The sequence below is a fragment of the Bos taurus genome, chromosome 11 (genome assembly GCF_002263795.3).
Source record: "Bos taurus isolate L1 Dominette 01449 registration number 42190680 breed Hereford chromosome 11, ARS-UCD2.0, whole genome shotgun sequence".
Taxonomy (NCBI): Eukaryota; Metazoa; Chordata; class Mammalia; order Artiodactyla; family Bovidae; genus Bos; species Bos taurus.
The window spans coordinates 6634080-6654060 of record NC_037338.1 but is presented as its reverse complement, the minus strand read 5'-3'; the positions used below and the strand labels follow the sequence as shown (position 1 = coordinate 6654060).

Sequence of the window (19981 nt, the reverse complement as noted above, 5' to 3'; positions counted from 1 at the left end):
CGTGAGTCTGAGTGAACTCCGGGAGTTGGTGATGGACAGAGAGGCCTGGCGTGCTGCGATTCATGGGGTTGCAAAGAGTCGGACACAACTGAGCGACTGAACTGAACTCAACTGAACTGATAAATGAAATTGTTTTCTTAATGTCTCATTTGCATCATTCATTTCTATCTAGAGAAATATAATTGATTTTAGTTTGTTAATTTTATATCCTGCTATTTTGCTGCATCAGTTTATTAGCTGCAAAAATTTTTGTGGATTTTTTAAAGAATTTTCTATACTTTGCAATAGGTAATTGACTTGGAATCTTATATTTGTATGTAGGTGTTTACAGCTATATATTTCTCTGTGAGCTCTGCCTTCACTGTATCCCATAAATTTAGGTATGCTGACTTTTACTTTCCATTCTTCTCTTTGTCTAATTACCCTTGTGTGGCTTAGAACAACAGAAAGTTATTGTTTCAGAGTTCTGGAGGCTAGAATCTGAAACCAAGGTGTTAACCAGGCCAGACTTCCTGCGAAGTCTCTGGGGAAAGATCTTCCCTTTTTCAGCTTCTGGTGGATACAGATGTTCTTTGGCTTGTGGCAGCATAAATAGGCCACTCTCTGCCTCCATTTTCCAAGGTGTTCACCCCTTGCATTTTCACCTGCCCATCTCTGTGCAAGGACACCAATCATACTGGACTAAGCCCAAACAAGTCCCGTGTGGCCTTAACCAATTACAATGACTCTATTTCTATATAAGGTCTCGTTCTGAAGCACGTGGTTAGGACTTCAACAGTTCTTTCTGTGGGGACACAATTCAACTCATTTTAAGGACTTGGTGGGATTTCCCTGATGGTCCAGTGATTCAGAGTCCATCTTGCAATGCAGAAGATGTGGGATTGAACCCGTGACCTGGGTTCAATCCTTGTTCCGGGAACTAAGATCCAATACGTGCAGAGCAACGAAGCCCGTGTGCTCTAGAGCCCCAGCGCTGCAACTAGAGTCCTTATGCAGCCAAATAAACAAATATTTCTTAAAAAAAGAAATTAGCAATGGAACAAAAATATCAAACCACAAAGAGCTGGAAGAGGAAATTAATATTGGTAAGGGCTAAAATCTATGTAATAAAAATATACAAATCCAGAAGCATTTCATTGAAAAGACCAATGACATTGATGATCTTCTTGTGAGACTGATAAGGACAAAAAGAAACACAGCAAAAGTACGCATGAGAAGAATGAGAATATCAGATAATCATAGACCAGGGACAGTGGATCCACTGTAAAACAACACGACTACAAGCTGCCGGCAACATACGTGGATGCAGATGGTTTCCTCGCAAAATGCAAAATCGACCAGAATTAAACCAAGAAAAGGCGGACTTGAATAAATCAACGTTACAGATGAACCTGAGACGGCAATTAAAACTTCACTACTGAAAAGAGTACCTGGGACTAGATGGTTTCACAACGGAGCCCCAATCCTCAGGTCATATTCATGATTTGATCTATTTCCACCATAAACTGTTCACTTGTACCATATTATACAATGTTTAGGCTTATCCCTGCAATATCCCATGATTGAATGTCCTGCATAAAATGGTTGAACTCCATATGAACTCTAGGGAGCAGACTAATAAAATACCTAAGAATAAACCTACCTAAGAAGGCAAAAAGACTGAAAACTATGAGAGATATTGAAGAGAAAATGAAGAGAAAAAACTTAGAAAATTAAGAGAGAAAACTGATGAGAGATATTGAAGATGACACAAGCAGATAGAAAGATATACCATGTTTCTGGATTAGAAGAATCAATACTGTTAATTAAAATGACTAAACTACCCAAGGAAATCTACAGATTCAACGCAATCCCTGTCAAATGACCAATGACATTTTTCACAGAAATAGAACAACAAAAAAATTTAATTTGCACGGAAACACAAAGACCCCCAAATAGCCAAAACAATCTTGAGAAAGAAGTGCAGAGCTGGAGGAATCATTGTCCTTGACTTTAGACTATACTACAAAGCTACAGTCCTCAAAACATACGGTAGCAGCACAAAAGCAGATGGTCAATGGAATAGGACAGAAAGCCCAGAAATAAACCTATGCACTTGTGGCCAGTTAATGTGTCCATACTTGTCACTGAAGACCTCAGTTCTGAATGTTCTTCTTCCTTCCTTGCTAGCCCTCCCCCACCTGCCAGGATTCTGCATTGTCACTTTAGAGTTAACTGAAGGCATTTCCTAAGAACACCTCAACATGCATGCCATGTGTGGTAATACATGCAAGGGAAGCCTAGAGAAACAGTCCCCCACCTGACAGAGGATGAATTTGTATTTTGAATAAAACAAGGCTATGTGTGTGCCAAGTGAGAGAGAGGTGGGACAGAGAAGGATTAAGAGTTTGGGATTAGCAGAGAGAAACAACTCTATTAATATGTAGGATGGATGAACAATAAGGTCCTACTGTGTAGCACAGGGAACTATATCCAATATCCTGTGATAAACCATAATGGAAAAGAATAAGAACGTGTGTTTATATACACACGTTCTTATTCATATTATTTTCTTATTCATATTCTTTTACATATATAAATAATTCACTTTGCTGTACAGCAGACATTAACATTAATTGTAAATCAACTCTACTTTAAAAAATAAAATAAAACCAGTCGAAATGATTCTTTTAGTTAAATGTAGTCCATGTTCCCCTATGAAATGGAAATATAAAATTATCACTTCCCAAGGGTTTTCCTTTTTGCCATCAAATACATCACCAGGGCACAAGAACATAGGAGTGATTATTTTTTAACAGCCAACTATTTTCTCCCAGTGGAAACCCACATAAAGCTGAAGTCTGAATAACCGGTCACCATGTGTGATTAGATAACGATTGTCTTGCTGAATGGGTATATGATCATGGATACGATCATATATTAACAAAATGTCATAGTTTGGTCAGGTGACCTTAATTGTTCCTAAAATGTGTTTGAGAGGGCTCCCCAAAGGACATAGTAACAGGGTTAAATAAAATCAAAACAATAAGAACATGGAAAGAGGAAGGAAGTATGTTAATCACAGAGCCTGATAGCTTCACAAACACTAAATATTAAGTCTGACTCAGAGCTTCCTTGAGCAAAAAAGGGGAACAGAAGTTACACAGCTCTGCTCATCAGAAAGAAAAAAGCACCCGCTCCCACCCACTCATCTGCAAAATTCAGAAAGATGCTGGTTTTGTGGAGTGTTTTGGACAGTAAGTATCACAGGAGATGATTCTTTTTTCCAGCAGCATTGCATAACAAATGGAGAAGTGATTTCCTGTGTGTGCTTCTGGTAAAACCCCCAGGAAAGGTCCCTAGTCAGATACTGTGGGGAATAGCCAGTTTAAACCAAGTTAAAACAGCTTGGTTCCTATGGGGCTCTCCTTTCAGACTCTTCAGTAGGCATTTGGTTAATCATGGGACTTTGGTCCATGAAGACCTCCTAGCATCAGGCAGAACAGGTGTCCCATAGAACAGCCTTTGGGAAACTCACTTTAGACGTTCTTGCTTTCTAATTTTTTTTAAATTCAGTATTTGTATTAATTGTCTCACAAATCAAGATAACATAAGTCCATTCATATTTATCTCAAATGTGTGTGTGCGCGTGCTCAGTTGTGTCTGACTCTTCTGAAATCCCAGAGACTGTAGACCACCAGGCTCCTCTGTCCATGGAAGTGTTCAGGCAAGAACTCTGGAGTAGATTGCCACTTCCTACTCCAGGGGATCTTCCCAACCCAGGGATCAAACGCGAGTCTCCTGCACTGGCAGGCAGATTCTTTACCACTAGCGCCATCTGGGAAGCCCATCTCAAAACCTGTACAGTTTATCTTTTATAATTGGAGGAAAACTGCTTTACAATGTTGTGCTGGTTTCTGCTGTACAACAATGTGAATCAGCTGTATGTATCCATTCCCTCTTGAACCCCCTGCCTAGCCCCTCATCCCAACCCTCTAGGTCATCACAGAGCACCGAGCTGAGATCTCTGTGCTGTAGAGCAGGTTCCCCCTAGCTGTCTATTTTACACATGGTAGTTTATATGTAGCAATCCTACTCTAGATGTTCTTTTTAAAGATATCTTCCTCAGCCTGGATTTTAATCAGAGTGGCCAAACTGACAGGCGGAGATTAGATTCTCTGAGACAAGTCAGGGTTCTGCTTTTCCATGTGGCCGAAGGCAGAGAGTCAGATGGAGAGAAGTGCTAAGCGACTAAGTGACTTGGTGCTCTTTTGTGAAAGTTCTGAAGCCTAACCAGGCTTCCTGCCTTAAAGAGAATTGAGTAGCAGTGAATAGAACATGAAGTTTTCTTGAACCAGTTTTAGATTCACTTTACCACCTGGGAAAAGTATTCATGGATCAGGATTTCACATCCCAGAGCCTGAGAACAACAGGAGGCCTAAGGTATACTCCTGAAATATGTAGAACAATCAAAAAGTCTACAAGTGGACATGCTGACCTGGTTTTCTGGGGTCATCCTTCGCATGATCCCCTCACAACTACATATAACACTGTTTCTAAATACATGTTCTGTTTGCATGTTATTAAGATTCTACCGACTTGATGAACACGAGTTTGAGCAAGCTCTGGGAGTTGGTGATGGACAGGGAAGCCTGGTGTGCTGCAGTCCATGGGGTCACAAAGAATCGGACACAACTGAGCGACTGAACTGAACTGAAGATACTATATTGGGCTTCCCTTGTGGCTCAGTGGTAAAGAATCCTCGTGCCAAGGCAAGACACGTGGGTTCAATCCCTGGGCTGGGAAGATCCACTAGAGAAGGAAATGGCAACCCACTCCAGTATTCTTGCCTAGAGAATTCCATGGACAGAGGAGCCTGGCAGACTGCAGTCCATGGGGTCACAAAGAGTTGGACACAAGAGAGTGACTAAACAACAGCAACAACAAGATACTATGTCCAGGTCAAGTTGGCAAACACTAGGTTAGGCTAGGTAAAGGAAGGATAAGTTAGAAGGTTCTATTTTAAGAGGGTAGATTGAAAACACGTTTTTCTCCACTTGTCACCACTAAAGAACAACAATGATAATTAAATAAATAGAAGGGGTCTTCAGTGGATGAGAGGTTTTGACATATTACTAGAGAGAAGGAAAGTGGATGAAGGTATGATGGTGAAGTTATAATGAGGAAGCCAGAGAGAAGGCTGTATTTAAAAAAAGGACTAAAGGGAGCCAGGGAAGAGATCCTTCCTGGAGAGATTCAGACCCAAAGATAGTGAGGTTCCAGAGGCTGGCAGTCCAGTGTTTCCCACCAAGCAAAGAAGTCAAAGAGATTTGTGGACCTGGTTGGGTGGGGATGGGCTAGTGGTTTAGGAAATCTGAAATTTTGGAGATTCCCAGCCAAAGGGCTGTCCATTCAGCCATGTACCCTGAGCTCCCCATCAGCCTTCTCATTCAGACCTAATGAGGAAACAAACGCGCTTACACAACAGCAGAGAAAACTTACATCAGTTACCTATAAGCAATCGACTCCGAGGAAAACTTAGAATCATCAGACATACGTGGACACCAGGAATGTGAAAAAGTAAACAAGCAAAAAAACTGAACCTGGAAAATCAAGAAGTTAAAAATTCTAATTTCTATCACCACGGAGGAGACGTTATATCCATAGAACAAGAAAAGAATAAAATCCATACAGAGCTCAAGGAAACAATACACACTGCTCTTTGTATCTCGCTGTAGAAGTCTTTACCTTTTGCATGTAGAACAACAATCATCTAGAAATGATTTTGTGTACTGTTTGGGGTGTGGATGAATACTTATTTTTTCATGTGTGAAATACAAAAGTGATCCAATTCTATTTGAAAAGGACTTTCTTTTGCAAATATTCTGTATTGTCATAAACTTCAGGGTGCATATATGTGAGTGTATTTCTGAACTTTTACTTTATAGGTCTATTTGCTTATTCTTGTATCAATATCACATTGTCACTCTGTAATAAGTGGGTGGTGGTGGTGGTTTCGTCGCTAAGTCATGTCCGACTCTTGCAACCCCATGGACAGAGGAGCCTGGCAGGCTACAGTCCATGGGATTCTCCAGGCAAGAACACTGGAGTGGGTTGCCATTTCCTTCTGCAGGGGATTTTCCTGACCCAGGAATTGAACCTGGGTCCCCTGCATTGTAGGCGGATTCTTTACCAACTGAGCTACAAGGGAAGCCCCTGTAATAAGTGGGAGAGAAGTGGAAATACTACAGGTTTTCTCCTTCCATCACCGTCTTGGATACATCGACCATTTGCATTTCAATATGCTTTTTAGAGTCAGTTAGTTACTTCCACATACACACACAAAAAAGAGAAAAAACTGGGATTTTGATTTTGACTGTATTAAATCCATCTAATTTAGGATGCATTGACATCTTTTTCATTCTTTGATCAACAAGCACAGCGTATTACTTCATTGATGTAGTTTTCTAAAATTCTTTAAAAAGTTTTCTGTGTAGAGGACGTGCATGTTTTTCACTGGAACTATTAGCACTTTAATGAAGTTAGGAGTTTAATTTTTTAAGCTATTGAAAATACTATATTCGTTTCCTCTCAGCTTAGAATTTCTGCTGCTAAATAGAAACATAATTGATCTTTTAAACCTTTTTGTTTTTAAACAATGATGGCACTATAAGTATAATACTTTCATAAGAAGTTGCAAAAATAGTACAGGTTCCAGGTTAGTCTTTTCCAATGACAGCACCTTACCTAACTATAATGCAATATCAAAACTGGGAAATCCACAGAATCTGCTCAGATTTCACAGATTTCCATGCACTTATTTATGTGTGTGTTGAAAGTTCTCTGTGTTTTATCACATGTGCAGATTCACATAATCACCACCACAATCAAGATGCAAGAACTGAATTATCACCACAAAGATGCCCCTCGAGCGGGTCCTCTATCATCATGCGAACCCACCTCTCACATCCTTAAACACCAGCAACTACTATTCTGCTATTTCTAAATTTTGTCATATTAAATAAATATTGAGAAGGCAATGGCACCCCACTCCAGTACTCTTGCCTGGAAAATCCCATGGACGCAGGAGCCTGGTGGGCTACAGTCCAGGGGGTCACAAAGAGTCGGACACGACTGAGTGACTTCACTTTTACTTTTCACTTTCATGCACTGGAGAAGGAAATGGCAACCCACTCCAGTGTTCTTGCCTGGAGAATCCCAGGGATGGTGGGGCCTGGTGGGCTGCCGTCTATGGGGTCGCAGAGAGTCAGACACGACTGAAGCGACTTAGCAGCAGCAGCAGCAAATAAATATTGAAGTGTGTAATATTTTGAGTGAAATGCCTCTGAGATCCATACAAGTTGTTGCCCGAATCCATAGTTTCTTCCTTTTCATCGCTGAGAAGTATTTCATGGGATGTATCAGAGTTCAACCATTCACTCACTCAAGGACATATGGATTGTTTCCTATTTTTATCTATTATAAACAAAGTTCAGATCAATGGAACATGTGAGAAATATAGATCAATGGAACACGTAAGAAAGCCCAGAAACAAAAGCACACACTTCTGGTCAATTAGTCTATGATAAAGGAGGCAAGAATATACACTAGGGAAAGACAGTCTCTTCAATAAATGGCTCTGGGAAAACTGGACAGCTATAAGTAAAAAATAAAACTGGAACATTCTCTAATACCTATACAAAAATAAACTCAAACAGACTAATGACCTAAATGTAAGACCAGATATTATAAAATTCCCAGAGGAAAACATAAGCAGAATACTCTTTGACATAAATAACAGCAAAAATTTTTTGGATCCATCTCCTAGAGTAATGGAAATAAAACCAAAAATAAACAAGTGGGACCTAATTAAACTTACAAGCCTTTCCACAGCAAAACCATAAACAAAATGAAAAGACAACCTATGGAAAGGGGGAAAATATTTGGAACCAATAAGAGATTAATTTTCAAAATACACAGACAACTCACTATGGAAAAAAACAAACAACCCAATCGAAAACTGGCCAGAGGACCTAAACAGACATCTCTCCAGAGAAGAAACACAGATGCACAGCAGGCACACGAAAAATGCTCAACATCACCAATTCCTAGAGAAACGCACATCAAGACTGCAATGAGGCGCGACTCACACCAGCCAGAATGGCCATCATTAAAAGCCTACAGATAAATGCCGGTGTGAAAAAAACGAACCCTCCTACACTACTGGTGAGAATGTAAATCCGGGCAGCAGCCACAATGGACAACAGTGTGGAGGTTCCTTAAAAAACGAAAAATAGAGTCGCCATATGATCTTGCAATCCCACTCCTGGGCATATATCCAGAGAAAAGAAAGTGAAAGTGAAGCCGCTCAGTCGTGTCCAACTCCTTGTGACTCCATGGACTGTAGCCTACCAGGCTCCTCCGTCCATGGGATTTTCCAGGCAAGAATACTAGGGTGGGGTGCCATTGCCTTCTCCAGATCTTCCCGACCCAGGGATTGAACCTGGGTCTCCTGCACTGTAGGCAGATGCTTTACCTTCTGAGCCACCAGGAAAATTAGATTTACTCTTTTTTCCAGAGAAAAAATTCAAAAAGACAAAAAGATCATAATTCAAAAAGACACATGCATCCCAATGTTCACAGCACCACTATTTACAATAGATAAGACATGGAAGTAACCTAAATGTCTATCAACAGATGAATGGATAAAGAAGATGTGGTATATATACACAGAAGAATACTGCTCAGCCATAAAAAAGAATGAAATAATATCATCTGCAGCAATATGGATGGGCTTAGAGAATATCATACTAAGTGAAGTAAGTCAGACACAGACAAATATCTAAAAATATGAAACAAATGAAATTATTTACAAAACAGAAATAGACTCAGAAAACAAACTTACGGTCACAAAAGGGGAAAGGGAATAGGGGAAGGATAAATTAGGAGCTTGAGATTAAAATTTAGGATTATGTATAGAACAGTCTTTTGGACTCTGTGGGACAGGGAGAGGGTGGGATGATTTGGGAGAATGGCATTGAAACATGTATAGTATCATATAAGAAACGAATCACCAGTCCAGGTTCGATGCAGGATACAGGATGCTTGGGCTGGGGCTGGTGCACTGGGACGACCCAGAGGGATGGTACGGGGAGGGAGGTGGGAGCGGGGTTTGGGATGGGGAACACATGTACACCCATGGTGGATTCATGTTGACGTATGGCAAAACCAATACAATACTGTAAAGAATTAACCTCCAATTACAATAAATAAATTTATATTAAAAAATTTAGGATTAAAATATACACATTACTATATACAAAATAGTTAATGAACAAGAACCTACTGTAAAGCACAGGAACTACACTTGGGATCTTGTAATAACAGATAATGGGAAAGTATCCAGAAAAGTATATATATTTTAACCACTTTGTTATATACCTGAAACTAACACAACATTTTAAATCAACTATATTCCAATAAATAGTTTTCAACAAAATAAAGCAAAAAGCTATGTTACGTCCAGGTCTCTTTGTGCACATAAGTTTTTATTTCCCCAGAATAAGGAAGTGCAAGTGTTAGGTCATATTGGTTTTTTGTTTTTTTGGTTTTTTTTTACAAAGTGGCCAAATTCTTTTCCTAAGTGGTTACAATCTTTTTACAGTCTTATTGGTCACATAGGAGAGATTGTTTATCCACATGCTCACCAGCTTCTGGTATTTTCATTATTTTGTATTTTAGCTATAATAGGTTCATTTATACTGATCTTTCATTTTGGTTTTGTGCCTCCTAGTGGCTATTGATGCTGAAAATAACTTCAAGTACTTATTTGCTCTCTCTCCTCTTCAGTGAAATGTCTCTTCATGTCTTTTGTCCATTTTCTAATTGAATGGTATGTGTTTTTATTGCTGAGAATCCTTTATGCATTCTAGATATGAGTCCTTTGTCTATAAGATTTACAATCTCTTATTCTGAAGCTTATATTTTCATCCTCTGAAGAGGGTCTTTTGCAGAGCAGAAGTTTTTAATATTGAAGAAGTTTAATCAATGAACCTTTTCAAAACGTGCTGGATGTTATGTCTAAGAACTCTTCATCTAGTCCTAAATGCCAAATGTTGTCTCCTCTGTTTTCTTACAAAAGTGTTATTTCTTATGTTTCACATGGAAGCTCATGGTACATGTTGAGTTGAATTTTGTACAACCAGTGTGGGTTGCCATTTCCTTCTCCAGGTCTCCTGCACTACAGCAGCTTTAATTCGCAAGTGCCAATAACTGGAAGCAATCCAAATGCCCCTCAATAGGTGACTGGATAAAGAAACCATGGTAAATTCATACAATGAAAAATTTTCCCACAAAAAAGAGAGCCATCAAGCCAAAGACAGACATGGGAGAATCTTAAACTGCTAAGTGAAGGAAGCCAGTCTTACAAGGGTATGTGCCCTATGATTCCAATTCCATGAGATTCTGGAAAAGGCAAAACTATGCTGACAGTAAAAAAGCCTAGTCATGAGGTTCGGGGTGTTGGGGTGGCTCAGGGTTTTTGCTCCTACGTGTGTGTCTCTGAAAACACCAGGAGAGTTCATTTTTGAGGTTACAAATGAATTTTAGCAATTAGGCAAATTCACAAATATGCATACTGAAAATAATGAGCATGTGCTGTAATTTGTCTTCCACCTGCTTTTAAGATTTCCTCTTCATCTGGTTTTTAGCAGGTTTATAATGATGTATCTAGGTGTGCTTTTCTCCCTGCCAGAATCCCAGGGACAGGGGAGCCTGGTGGGCTGCCGTCTGTGGGGTCGCACAGAGTCGGACACGACTGAAGCGACTTAGCAGGAGTAGCAGCAGCAGGGATACGGAGCTTCTTCAATGAGTCATTTATGTCTTTTTATAAACTTGGCAATATTGTTACCTGTCCTCTCTTCAAATACTGCTTCAGTTTTCCTTTCCTCTTCTTCTGGGACTCCAGTCTCCACATATTTAGATTTTTACACTGCATTTCATATGTCCCTTACACTCTTTTCTGTACTTCCCATGCTTTTCCTCTCTGTGATTCTTTCTGGATATTTCCTATTGATCTATTTTCCAGATTACAAATCTTGTATTTTGCTGTCTCTAACCTACTGTTAAACTCATCTGTGGAGTTACTTTGCCTCTGTATTTTTTGCAATTATTTTGTATTTTAAAAAATATGACAAAATTGACCATCTTAACCATTCTAAGTGTACAGAGCAGTAGGGTTAAGTACATTCACATTGTTATGCAGTCAATCTCCATCTTGCAAAACTGAAGTTCTATGTGTATGACACAGTAACTTCCTATTCTACCTCCACCCCCTGCTGCAGCTCCTGGAAACCACCATTCTGCTTTCTGCATCTTTGAACCTGACTCAGCTACATACCACACATAACTGAATCATGTAATACATGTCTTTTGGGGCTATTCAGTTAGCTTAATGTCCTGAAAATTTCATCCGTGTCATAACGTGTGTCAGAATTTCCTTTTTAAGGCTGAATAATTATCCAGCATATTAGACACCACATTTCCTTATCAATTCATCCACCAGTGGACACTGGGTTGCTTCCACCTTTTAGCTGTCGGGAATTATATCACTATAAACATAGGTATGCACATATCTCTTCAAGACCTTGCTTTTTATTTTTGGGGGGTGTATACCGGAGTCAGTGATGGACAGGGAGGCTTGGCGTGCTGCAATTCATGGGGTCACAAAGAGTCAGACATGACTGAGCGACTGAACTGAACTGAACTGAACTGACATAGAAGTGGAAGTGCTGGATCATATGGTTCAGTTCAGTTTAGGTCACTCAGTCATGTCCGACTCTTTGTGACTCCATGGACTGCAGTACACCAGGCTTCCCTGTCCATCACCAACTCCTGGAGCTTACTCAAACTCATGTCCATTGAGTCGGTGATGCCACCCAACCATCTAATCCTCTGTCGGTCCCTTCTCCTCCTGCCTTTAATCTTTCCCAGCATCAGGGTGTTTTCCAATTAGTCAGCTCTTTGCATCAGGTGGCCAAAGTACTGGAGTTTCAGCTTCAGCATCAGCCCTTCCAATGAATATTCAGGACTGATCCCATTTGGAATTGACTGGTTTGATCTCCTTTCTGTCCAAGGGACTCTCAAGAGTCTTCTCCAATACCACAGTTCAAAAGCACCCATTCTTTGGCGCTCAGCTTTCTCTGTAGTCCAGCTCTCACATCCATTTGTGACCCCTGAAAAAACCATACCCTTGACTAGATGGACCTTTGTTGGCAAAGTAATGTCTCTGCTTTTTAATATGTTGTCTAGGTTGGTCATAGCTTTTCTTCCAAGGAGCAAGCGTCTTTGAATTTCACGGCTGCAATCACCATCTGCAGTGATTTTGCAGCCCAAGAAAAGAAAGTCTCTCACTGTTTTCACGGTTTCCCCATCTATTTGCCATGAAGTGATGGGACTGAATGCCATGATCTTAGTTTTCTGAATGTTGAGTTTTAAGCCAACTTCTTCACTCTCCTCTTTCACTTTCATCAAGAGGCTCTTTAGTTCTTCACTTTCTGTCATAAGGGTGGTGTCATCTGCGTATCTGAAGTTATTGATATTTCTCCCAGCAATCTTGATTCCAGCTTGTGCTTCCTCCAGCCCAGCATTTTGCGTGATGTGTTCTGGATCATATGGTAATTCATTTTCATTTTGGGGAGGAACTCTCATACTGTTTTCCATAGCATCTGCATCATTCTACATTCCCACCAACAGCCCACAAGGGTTCCAGTTTCTCTACATCCTTGCCAAGCTTTGTTATTTTTCAGGGTTGTTTGGTTGTTGTTTTTAAATAACAGCCATCCTAATAGCTGTGAAGTGGCATTTTGTGGTTTGACTTGCAATTCCCTGATGAATAGTGATGTTGACCATCTTTTAATGCATTTATTGCCCACTTGTATACATTCTTTGGAGAAAAATCTACTCAAGATTTTGCTCACTTTTTAACTGAGGTTTTCTTTAAAAAACTGTTGAGTTAAACAAGTTCTTTACATATTCTGGATATGTAAAGTATATCAGATAATAATATTATCTGCTATCATTATCAGATAAATGATTTGCAAACACTTTTTCACATTCCATAGGTTGCCTTCTTATGTCCATGGGGATTCTGACAGTGGTTTCTGTTATTGAAACTTTAATTCTACTTCACTGTTTCAGTTCTCTGTAGAAATTTTCACTTTCTTCATCTATTAAACATATGATCCAATGTAACTCCAAAATCTGCAGTACCTGTAGGTTCTCAAATACATTTTTCCCCCTAGTTTGTTAAACTTTTTGCTATTTCTTGAAATGTCTGGTAATTTTTTATTGCATGCTGGACATAATGTATAAGTAGACATACTTGGAGAAGGCAATGGCACCCCACTCCAGTACTCTTGCCTGGAAAATCCCATGGACGGAGGAGCCTGGAAAGCTTCGGTCCATGGGGTTGCTGAGGGTCGGACACGACTGAGTGACTTCACTTTCACTTTTCACTTTCATGCACTGGAGAAGGAAATGGCAACCCACTCCAGTGTTCTTGCTTGCAGAACCCCAGGGACGGGGGAGCCTGGTGGGCTGCCGTCTATGGGGTCGCACGGAGTCGGCCACGACTGAAGCGACTTAGCAGCAGCAGACACACTTGAGGTTCACTAGTGTTACGTTCCCCGCAAATCACATATTTTCTGGCAGGCAGTAAAAGTAGAGGCACACCACCTTATCCAGTCTGGTTTGCTCTTAATTCAAGTGCAGCCCTCCCACAGCATCAGCAGAAAGCCTGGGGTATTCACCAAGGCTTTTCCTACTTACTGGGCAATTAACTGAAATTTTTGACTCCCCAGACTCATGCAACTGCCAAAAGCTCTGCTCAGGTTCCCAGCTTCTTAGTTGCTTGCACCCATACTGCTTCTTTTTTTTTGCTTTTTTGCTTTAGACTTTTTATATTGGAGTATAATTAACAATGTTATGATAGTTTCAGGTAGACAGCAAAGCGATTTAGTCATACGTACACACATATATCCATTCTACCCAAACTCCGCTCCCATCCAGGCGGCCACATGACACTGAGCAGTCCCCTGTACAACACGGTAGACCCTTGGGGGTTATCCATTTTAAATGTAACAGTTTATACATTAGACTCAACTGCTTTTTATTCCAGAGGGAAAGGTACATTGCCGATGAGTATAATGCTCGATAGTGGCTTGAGGCCCCTTCTCATTTAGAAGCAAATCTCTTAGTAATGAATAACGCACTGCCTCGTGTTGTTCTACCTTGTTGCTGTTGTTTCTTACAAGCTTCAACAATCTGGAGGAAGTTCCAGTGCTCGGGTAACCTTCTGGTTGTATTTTCAAATGATGCGTTCATCGTTATAAGTCTTTTAATGTTTGAAATGACTGACATCGTGTCTCTTGTTACAGAGATTTAACTTCTACCCACCCCAAGGAGCACCATTTTCCCCTCAGATCCCATTTCCCACAACTGTACAACTGCCCCTGGTAAGCATGGGTTTGGGGAAATCTCAAGTTACGAAAAGTGGTTATTAGTCGGATGACGGTTGTAACACTTTGCAGATTTGGACACAGACATAAAAGGCATTAAGAAACCATCAGGCAGCAGCTATTCAGACTTCCCTCCCTGCACAGCTTGCAGAGTGTGACCAGGGGAGCAAATACCCCTCCAGGGCTTCAGTGACTTCTTCCAGTTTCTCCCTACACTTGTGATCAAAGAGGTGGTTATACTGAATTACCTCGACTATGATGAGCTCAGTTACGCTTCAGTCGTGTCCGACTCTGTGCTATCCCATAGACGGCAGCCCACCAGGCTCCCCCGTCCCTGGGATTCTCCAGGCAAGAACACTGGAGTGGGTTGCCATTTCCTTCTCCAGCCATACTGCTTCTGAATCAACAAATGTTTGAAGGGAACAGTGGAACAAAATGTTGAGCTCAGCTTGATGTAGCTGTTTTTTTCCTCCTTTGGGATTGTAGATTGTGAAGTCTTGGCTGTTTTCATAACCCTAACATTTTGTCTCTTCAGTTCCTAGGAGATTGCCGAAAGCTTGACTCCATTTCCCAGTCTCTTAGCTGCTATCTTCTACTCTTGGACACGTTGTTCGTGTTCGGTTGCTAAGTCGTGTCTGACTCTTTGTGACCCCGTGGACCGCAGAACTCCAGGTTTCCCTGTCCTTCACTACCTCCTGGAATTTGTTCAGACTCACGTCCATTGAGTCGGTGATTCCACCCAGCCATCTCATCCTCTGTCACCCTCTTCTCCTACCCTCAATCTTGGATCCATGTGACTTTTTAATTAGCAAATCCCTCAAGGGTAGAAGCAATGAATATTGGGCTTACCTGTATGCAACTCAATCTATAGCATTATGGTCCCTTACGTCCTGCCTGCATTAATAGCTCTCCAGTGGTTTTGAACTCGTTTGATTTGTATTCTTTTATGGCACTTGTGGCGAAGGCAATGGCACCCCACTCAAGTACTCTTGCCTGGAAAATCCCATGGACGGAGGAGCCTGGTCGGCTGCCATCCATGGGATCGCTAGGAGTCGGACATGACTGAGCGACTTCACTTTCACTTTTCACTTTCACACATTGGAGAAGGAAATGGCAACCCACTCCAGTGTTCTTGCCTGGAGAATTGCAGGGACGGGGGAGCCTGGTGGGCTGCCGTCTCTGGGGTCGCAGAGTCGGACACAACTGAAGTGACTTAGCATGGCACTTGTAGCTGTTCTCAGTGGTCTAGAATATGCTTTTCTGCCATTACCTAATGCCTTCACCTTCACTTTAAAATAACACCATGATTTCTAAAATTAAAAAAAAAAAATCAGTACACAGGCTGAAAGTTAAGGTCAAGAAAAATTAATAAGTAAGCTGAAAGACAATGCTAAAGTCTTTAATAAAAAAGGGAAAAAAATGAGTCAATCCAAGAAGCAGAATATCCAGCTCATAGGCGCCCCTTTGATGTCAGAGCTAGTGAAAGTGGGGGGAAAACTGGGAAAAAAAGGCCCAGTGCCAAATCAAGTCACCAGACTTCAGACCGAAAGGCACCACTAAAGGAGTAATTGGGAAAAAATCCATAAAGGAAAGAAGACTCATGAATATTCAGAATACCAAAAAGAAAAGTTCTAGATGCTTCCAGAAGGAGAAACTTTCAAGTATCAAAGAATGAGAATCATACTAAAAACAAGTCCTCACACCTCCAACAATCAAATAATATAAGACAATGGAAAAATACCTTCACAATTCTGAGGGAAGTTTATGTTAATATAGCATTTTACTCCCAAGAAAACTATCAATCAAATAATAGAGATGGAATGATCACAGACATTTTCAGAAAGACAAAGACCTAAAAGTTTCCTCCCATATACCCTTTCTGAGAAAGTTACTCAAGGATATCAAGAAAATAAGGAAGGAAAACAAGAAAGAGAAGGAAATGAAATCCAGAAAACAGGAGAACCCAGGCAGGGGGAGGGGCAGTGATCAGCAGAGGGAAGTCTCAGAATGAGAAATGGCCAGCTGTCCTAGACAGCAACAGGCCCAGGCTAGAGCAGGAAGTGGGATGTCTCTCACTTGGAACAGTGGATTGTATTCTGTAGGTGATTATCAATGAAAGTCTGGAAGATTTGAAAGTTAAGATGAAGATATCTTTCTTTAAAAGTATTTGGGGATTCTGGGGGGGGGGGGGGGCGGGGAATCTATGTAGGAAAACCATGGCTAAAATAAGAACCACAGTTGGAGCAATTAATAGAGTATGGAAAAAGATCATCAATTTGATTCAGATACAAGAAATATCTTCCCTTCAGTGGAAGAGAGGACATAACATTTGACTTTAAGGAGGGAAAAGTAGTTCTAGCAACTCCTCGACTAGGTAGAGAATAGCGTTTAGAGTTGAACTGATGTATACACTATACATCCATTTTCAAATTTCATGATCAACCCATAGAAAAATGTTACTAAGCATGAAACTGTTAAAAAAATTGTAAAGCAAAATTTGAGAGGTAGAAAATAGCAAAATGGGCTTCCCTGGTGGCTCAGTGGCAAAGAACCACTGCCAATGCAGGAGACACAGGTTCAGTCTCCGACCTGCAAAGATCCCACAGGGCCGAGGAGCAACTAGCCCAGGCACCACTATTGAGCCTACGCTCTAGAGCCCGGGAGCCACAACTACTGAAGCACATGCACCCTAGAGGCCAGAATTTTACAACTAATTCTCGTTTTAGAATTTAAAATATTAAAAAACATTTTAGAATTTAATCTGCCTTTAGAAATATATTTTACAATTTAAAATATAACTAACAGAAGAATAAACGTGTAGTTCTGAAAAGCTGGAGAAAGGACTGAGAAAGGGGGAGTAAATCAGGCAAAGTCTTGTTTTTCTTGATAAGGAGTTAAACATTTACAAGGCTTCCCAGGTGGCTCGGTGGTAAAGAGTCCACCTGCCAATGCAGGAGACACAGGTTCAATCCCTGGGTTGGGAAGATCCCCTGGAGAAGGGAGTGGAAACCCACTCCAGTATTCTTGCCTGGGAAATCTCATGGACAAGTCTGGCAGGCTACAGTCCATGGGGTTGCAAAAGGGTTGAACACTACTTAGCAATTTAACAACAAATAAACATTTACAGTCGATAAATCAAGAGGCATTTTAAAAAGTTATAAAGTCTCTACCATGAAGAGTGTAGTACTTGTGCATAAGTAGACGAATGGAACAAAACTGAAGACCCATAGTCCCAATTACACACACAACTCCATCCAGCCTAAAGCGCAAACCCATCACTGACCCTGGAGGGAAGTGAGAGGCAGACACCTGGCTGCCTCGAGGTGAGAGGACCAAAACAAGCCCTTGTAGGATTTCTATTTCAAGAGCAAAACATCCATTGTATCAATAAATGTACATATGCCAAGTAAACCACCAGGGTGTCAGCCCCTTGATTCCTTCTCATTAAGAACTTTTCTAAAGAGGGATTAGGAAAAACAAGGGCAAGTGATAGCCCATCTCCCCTCTGGGTGCTCTCTGTACTTCTCTCTGATCGTGGAACTTGACTCAAGTAACTGTGCTAAATCTTATGCATTTTTCACTGTCCTTACTTTTCTTGTTTTTACTAACTTCTATAGAAGGGGGGGTTCTTAAGCGTAGTCCCAGACCAGCATCAGAAGCCCCCGAAACTCTGGGCTTGGAATTTGCAATGGGTTCTAACAAGTCCTCCAGGTGATGTGACACAGGGTGGGAATTTGCTACAGGACTTAGGTGTCTACACCTGCAACCCTGTGGGTCCTTAGGGTGCCTTGGGGTGCTCCATTGTCAGGGGAAGCACTGACTGAAACTGCCCACCCTGGTCAGGCCCTTTAGTAACCATTCGCACGAGTTGTTTTATGACAGGAGATCCTGGTAAGGAATACGGAACTAATAAGCCACCACCAACCAGAAGAGTTCGGGAAAGGTCGAAAGGAGACACTGCGTGTCCGTCCACTTCCCAGAATCCCTCTCGCTAGCATCCATCTTGGCCGAGCGACGCGTGCGCCACCAGGAAAGACTCTGAATCTGAATGACTGGCCAAAGACCACCCGGAAACTAATCCCATCACCAAGCGAGCCAAGCGGCAGAGCTGTTCTCCTGGGTTCCCTTACCCTACTGCTCTCCACCCAGGTGCCCTTTCCCAATAAAATCTCTTGCTTTGTCAGCCCATGTGTCTCCTCGGACAATTCATTTCCAAGTGTTAGCCAAAAGCCCAGTTTGGGGCTCTGGAAAGGGTCCCCCTTCCTGCAACACCACGGCTGCAGGGTGGCCAGCACCTCTTTCCAATTCTTTATAATAAACTTCCTTTTGGAGTCTGAGCCACAACTGGATCCTCTCCCTTCATGTTATACAGTAAGCTCAGCAGCAACACAGTGAGTGGCTCAAAGTATGGTGCTTCAGAAGCACTGACTGAAAGGATCAACTGTTTTGTGTGTAAAGCGAGTTATTCTGATGCAGATACTTGGAGGTTACAAATATGCTCTCAGTCGAACTTGATGAACTGATCTTGGGGAACTATCTTCTAAGACAAGAGTTTGGTCCTCCACAAGAAGCCCTTACTTCCGGCAGATTCCAGAAGCACTCACTTAGGCTACACCCGGTTCACAACCACAATGGCTTCAACATAAATGTTGTGCTGGAACGACTGCATCTGACCTTCCAGAATGGTATCAAAGCATTTGTTGTCGTGTCCGACTCTTGGCGACCCCATGGACTCCTCTGTCCATAGGATTTCCCAGGCAAGGATACTGGAGCAGGTTGCCAATTCCTCCTCCTAGGGATCTTCCCAACCCAGGAATTGAACACACACAGGGATCTCCTGTGTCTCCTGTATTGGCAGGTGAATTGTTTACCACTGAGCCAGCTGGGAAGCCCATCAAAGCATCAGGAGTTTAACAAGACGGTTGTACTTCAACAAAAGGGAGATTACAACCTGAACTCTTAGCGACAGTTACCTGCCCCACCCTGCATTCCAGCCACAGGACAGGGGTAGTCAAGAGGAATGGAACTGTTTGCTCTTGTTAGTCACCGGGCCATACACGAACGTGCCGTGATGCACAATGTTGTAGTTACTACCGGATTCTCAACTTCTGCACGGGATGCGTGCTTGTGTGAATCGCACAGTGGCCGGAATCAGAGTCTGGACACAAAGGTGGAATGGAGAACTTAGGAAGTGACTCGGAACTGAGGTGTGCTGGGTGAAATCCACAATTTCAGTCTTGGTGTGAAAAAAAAAAAAAAAAGTAAATGAATTTCTCTGCTCTCAGTGCGGTGGTCCCTCAATCCCAAGGCTGAAAGAAAGCAGCAATAGCAACTATGATGAACCGAGGATGTCAAAACAAAGGCAGACAGACACAGAGAAAGAAACGGGGTTGCAGCTCCAGACGTCCTAAGCTGAAGGAGCCAGTGACAAACGAGTGACGTGGAACGTCCAAGAGACGCGCCCACATCACGAGAGGGTGGAGGAC

The 19981-nt window shown here is 41.6% G+C and overlaps 1 long non-coding RNA gene across 1 annotated transcript; it reads left to right on the top strand.

The window, feature by feature from the left end:
• Nucleotides 1-2991: 2991 nt before the first annotated feature.
• Nucleotides 2992-16693, top strand: LOC112448746 (uncharacterized). Its single transcript, XR_009496365.1, has 2 exons — nucleotides 2992-3236; nucleotides 14415-16693. It is a non-coding gene; the product is annotated as an uncharacterized lncRNA (long non-coding RNA).
• The last annotated feature ends 3288 nt before the right edge of the window (nucleotides 16694-19981 follow it).